This window comes from Lissotriton vulgaris, chromosome 7 (assembly GCF_964263255.1).
Source record: "Lissotriton vulgaris chromosome 7, aLisVul1.2, whole genome shotgun sequence".
Lineage (NCBI taxonomy): Eukaryota > Metazoa > Chordata > Amphibia > Caudata > Salamandridae > Lissotriton > Lissotriton vulgaris.
In genome coordinates, this window is record NC_141695.1 from 158,921,668 (window position 1) to 158,927,667 (window position 6,000).

The window sequence follows — 6,000 nt, forward strand, 5'->3', positions numbered from 1 at the left end:
AGAAGCACTTTACAGTACTATTACTCCAACACTGACGTTATCTTTTCAGAACTTCCTATTAGAGGGAACCTGAACCTTGTACATACCCTTGGTGGAGTGACTCGCTACATGGGGGAATATTTCCTGACTATAGGTGACATAGATCTGAATGAAGCTCGTAGAGACAACTTGACGTGTTCCTTACATGCTCAAGAGAAAATGTTCTTGAAAATGGCAGAGAAGAGAAGGGAAAAGTTTCAGAAAAAGGCAAATGACGAACAGAACAGAACCCCTAGATGGGCAGAAAACATGGATAACACCTCACAAAGCGAAGTTACTCCTGCTCTGTTGCTGGATTTTGAACGGAAAGGGAAACTCTGTCTTCATAGAGAAAAGACTAGTTATTATAACAATGTATTCATTGGTTCCAGCGAGTGTAAACATAATTACAAGGTAATTGGAGGTTGGGGTTTCAAAAATGGGTCAGAACCTGTGTTTCCAGGAATTTATTATATATGTGGAAACAAGGCTTATTTCAAATTGCGGGATCACTGGTATGGAAGCTGCTACTTTGGCATTGTCTTTCCGAAAATATACCATGTGAACAATGCAGCTGGAAGCAATGAGATTACTAATGGCTTAGTGCGTAGAAAACGTGAAAGTGTAGGAGAAATTATAGGTGATATTTTTAGCGCACTGATACCTGGAATGGGGGTAGCTCTGAATACTCATAGAATCTGCAAATTATCTACAGTATTGGATCGGTTATCAACTGACACTGCTGCTGGATTTCTGATGATCAATACCGAAATGGTTGCGATTAGATCAATGGTTTTACAGAATCGCCTTGCTCTTGATACCTTATTGGCAAAAGAGGGCGGAGTCTGCAGGATGCTGAGGGCACAACATTGTTGCACTTACATTCCTGATAAAAGTGTCGAAATTAAGAAGTATATAAGAAACATTACTAATTTGGAAAAAGAGCTCAAACCATTAGAGGTTGACAGTGCCTGGAAGAGACTGACTGATGGTCTCTCCTCTGTAGGTAGTTGGTTCTCTAACTTAGGAAAAAGCCTTTTATGGAAGATACTGATGCCAATAGTTGGAATAGGTGTGATTGTTCTGATCATATTCATCTGTTGCAAATGCCAGAAATGCAGAAAATATGTAGTGAATAAAAGAGGAAAGCGAAAAGCTGAAGACTTAGAATTAGAAGAATTAAGAAACCAGATATATAAGAAAATAAAGAACAATCATACACACAGAGAGGCGGAGAGAAAGCTCAACAATAAGTTCATTGAGGTTGAGATGGATGAATTTGATGAATGAAGTTGGCATCTGTTTTCATATGTAGTGATGATAGTAAATATCATCAAAGAGGGGATTGATGGAGCAAGGATTCGCACGTAACGCGACTTGCTCTCTTCATGAACCTCGGCCTAAATCATAACTGTACTAACTCTGATTGTTTGTCATTTATTTGTATTTCCCCAACACACGGGTGTCCCTAGGAGGCTTGCCTATGTGTTTTTCATCATAATCAAGCTTGCACATTAATAAAATGGCCGCTTTGCAGAAATTCAGTCTGCGCATGCGTCGGTCATACCCATGTGACGTGACGCACTCGCAATCTGGAGGGAAAAGTTCGCACATGCGCAGTGGTGTTAAAATGGCCGCTTGTCACTAATCATGCTTCCTGCTATCTTAAGCCGCTTTTGTCTATGCATCTTTTCTGCACTAACTCTTAATGCTATAAGTATTATAAAATAAGGGATTAAGAGTAGTTGGTCATGGTGTACAGTGTATTCATTTTATTCTGTGTTATTAATTTGTTTTCGCTTACTTTTCATGTACCGCGTAAATGAGGGCCTTGAACTAGGGATGGGATCCATCTTGATGCTGACGTATCACACATCACGTGACCTAAGATCTGGGACGTGCAGCAATGGAACCTGGCCAGTTGGCCATTGAAAAGGGGACTGTCCTTTCCAGGCGCACCTTTGCCCTTGAAGATGTACTATTTATATTCTGAAATGCGCAACAATGTTGCAAACCTTTTCTTCACTATTGTACTTTCCCACACGTAGGCCTGGGAACCAGGTGTTAGGGGGAGGGGTAATGTCACGTGCAGTATAGGTGGTACCTATGACCAAACCACCTCCCTTGACCAATCAGAAGATGGGACTTTGTCATTTTGCAACATTTATGGGTGGTCTTGGGGATCTAAACTTGTATAAATAGCCTAGCTTAGCTTAGAGAAATTGTCCGACTTGTCCGACTAGCAGACCTGTCACTGACCCTACGAACTCTATAGGTGCCTGATACAGAGTGCTGCGGAGCATTCTGCCTGAAACTTTCCACAAACTCCAAGGGGTGGAAATTAGTCCTAAGTGCTAAGCGAAGCACTTTGCTGGGAGATTCGAAAACCCAATCGGGGTTATTGGCGGATTCCGTGCAGAAGAGGGGGTAACGCTGGCGTTGCATCCGATGCTGTAAGGGGTTGGTCGTGCCTTGGTGAACCCAGTCCTGACCCAGACCTGAGGGGTATCCTGTCCTGACTGTCCATGAGCTGTACCTGCTCGCCTTCTGGTATTTCCCTGAATCCTTGAGGGTCCTTGTCCCGTTCTTTCCCAACTGACCCGTGGCCAGGGTTAGTCCTCATTCTCACCTAGGTAACTATTGACATAGGTGTCTGTCTGTACTTACTCTCAACTTTTCCTTCTCTGATTAAAGCAAATCTTGCCTGTGATATTCTCCATATCTCCTTTGAATGTAATTTCATGCAATTGATTATTAGTAAATGTTCCACTTTTACCCTTCCTATAGGACATTGCTAAACCCGACTGTTTATCTAGATTGTTCCACTTATTCCCTTTCCCTTAGTATGGTTGCCGTGAAGTTAGAAAGATAGCATCAGGTTTAGGAAATAGTATAAAATTATTAATTCAAACATTAGGTTTTCCTCACGTCCTTGCCCTAGATTAAACTGTATTAGATAAATGTCCATATGATTTATGCCCTATAGTGTTCCCTTTTACTCTATGATACTCACTTTGATCCAGAGTTACATTCTGGTCTTAATACTGATCATTGATGTATTACTTTGCATTTGCCTGCTTGTAATGGCATTTTCGTCCTAAACTTATACTATATAAAACCCTTAAAACCCATCAAGGTGTCTGTGGTCATTATACATTAAAATAATATTAAAGGTATTAAATGTGTAAATCAGAATTTTCTCCCTTTTAGGAAAACCCTTATCACCTGTCCACTGCTAGCTCCTGATCTGTCAAGAGTAATGTGCCTGTGGTAAGTCAGGTACATGAATAGTATGTGGTGTAAGAGTCACCCAACCGATTACTCATAAGAGCGTGCGTGAAATCGCCTGGTTCACCCCAGTAAAACGTTAACATTGGAAATAATCACGCCAGGGCCCAGTGCGTGGAAAAGTTTGGTGAGCCGGGTGACCCGCGCGCTCTATCAACTGCACACAATGCAGCAGAGAAGGCAGTCAGTGCAAACAATATTCAAGGTAATCTCACTAACGTGCACAAGTAGTACAGAAGGTGAGGTCCTACCAGTGACTGCATATAATACTCTGAGTGAGATCTCTCCAATGAATACACAAATCACCCTAGAATTTTTTTTAGTTATGTGTGCACGCAATGCAGCAAAGAAGGCCTCACTACTCAGTGCAAACAACATTCAAGGTAATCTCACTAACATGCACAAGCAGTATGGAAGATGAGGTCCTACCAGTGTAATGTTGGAGTAGGTGGCCATGTAATTGGGGAGAATTTGCTAGATGGCTAAAAACCTATAAGGTCCCAAAGGCGAGACCTATTGGCTGTGCCGATGCTTGTTCTATCTGTGCTGCATTCTGCAGCACACATAAAAGGAGAAAAAAGCCTCTTGTAATTGTTTTCGTGGAGGAAGGTTTCCCTTCCTGCACAAAAATAATCATCCCTGCAAAGCAGGCACCTTTGCACCATCTTGCAAAGGGGCCTGCGTTGGCGCAGGGCAGCCCATTGAGCGCCAGCACAGGGGAAAAGGACAGGAATGTGCTGTATCTGATAGATACAGCGCATTCCTGCCCTTTTCTTTTGCCATAGGGGAGCGTATCAGGAAGAACCGTGGAACTGCCTATGGCAAAACCTCATAAATTCGGCCCTTAGAATGTTGAGGTGAAGCTCTCTATGACACAATTGAAGTTACACTTGGAGAGAAGTTGAAGTACTGAGTGGATGCAGCTTCAACCGGGCTCTGCCCAGAATGTTATAGGATATTGATATGAAGATATGTTCCACAGTCAGTCGCCTTTCTTGCAGCTTGAATGAAACCACCATTGGCAAGTGATACCCCAAGCTCAATGGTCCCATTAATATCAGTCTGAAACTTTAATTCGCACCCAAAATGGGATTGTTATCTGGTGGCAGTGTATGGGTGTTTATGCCCTCAATTTGCAGCAGGAGAGATCTCATGCAATTCGTCAATACATGTTGCACTTATACGTGTTTTACACATGCCGCAACAGGAGTTACATGTGAGTTACATGAGCTCATAATGAGTTGTTCCCTAATCTAGTGTATTTTGGGCTTAAAAGTCAGACCTGCTTATTGGTGAACTCTGGCCTTTTGCAAACTTGTAAGTGTTCAATTTGCTCCTTCAAAATATGGCCTCATTGTGATAAGGACCTGAAACATAAAACAGCATTGTTTATGTTATGACGTAGATCCCAGAAGGACGTCCGGAGTACCGACGGACAGAGCGGTGCTCCGTTTTTACCTGCGCTGTGGCCAGGTGAGGTGGGGCTACATTCTCCTACAAATAGGGAGAATCTCAGGTGACAATTAATATGTTATTTCACATGTATTTAGTTCACAACACTCAGCAGTAGCAGATTAGGTCCTGATGAAGCAGTAGGTGACCTATGGGCCCAAGGTAAACTGCAGAAACATGTCGACCATTACTTACATCCAGGTAGTTATTTGTTAACACTACCCTTTGCACTGTTTTTTAACGTTGGGAAAAGGGAGGTGCCTATTAAAGTACTTTTCCTCCTTCTTACCCAATTTTATTTTATATTGTTTTCACCTTCAAACACTTTTTGATTTTCACTTTCTTGTGCACTGCTACTCAGATACCACCTGATACCGAGTTAAGAACATACATACATTGGGACATATATAGTAGATTCGGCAAATTCTGGCCAAATCTTCTACTGGGTATGTTTTCCCATCCTGCCATGTGAAGGTTCCCAAATGATGTAGGGCGGTACAGGTCGGGATTCTGATGGGAATACCTCGACGCACTAAGAGATTACCCAGTGATAGATTTCGCTATCAAATCGTCACAGTTTAGGTTGCTTTCTACAGACACACACCACTAATTCTCGTTTCGACCCCCTGCTACTTGTTAGTTGGTAATTGCGTAGTCATAAGGGTTGTAGCACGGCTTGGTCATTAACAATTCCCTTGGACCCCCCTTCTTTGTTGTCATAAATGACGTAGATCCAGCCACAAACCCAGGGTTATTGTTTAATAGCATTGCCATAAATGGGTGATATGCCTACACGCTACAGTTATTCACATTTTGTCGTGTCCTTCTCTATGAGTTTCTGCACAAGCAGACAGGCATTGAATTACTATACCAAATGTTTTCCCAGAATGTTTGGGCCACCATGTAATGGTGGCTTTTCACAAAGTTAACTCAGTCAGACCTGGTAGTTGACATCTGTGGAGTGGCAGATCCATCTGGTGGTGTGACCACTTTGAGGGAGTGATGCCGAAGCCAGAGGAGTCGCTGCTTGCTACATGTCCACCATTTGGACAACACTTAGGGCTGGATTACGATTTTGGCGGTGCGGCACCGGGTCCACCCCACTGCCAAAGCCATGGTCAGACCGCCTGCCAGATTAGGAGTGTCTGGCGGGCTTGTTTTTGACGTCTTGTCCTCAGAAAATGGGCTCCACAATGGGAACGCCAAAAAACAGTTCCTGCACGGCATGGACCGATAAGTCCA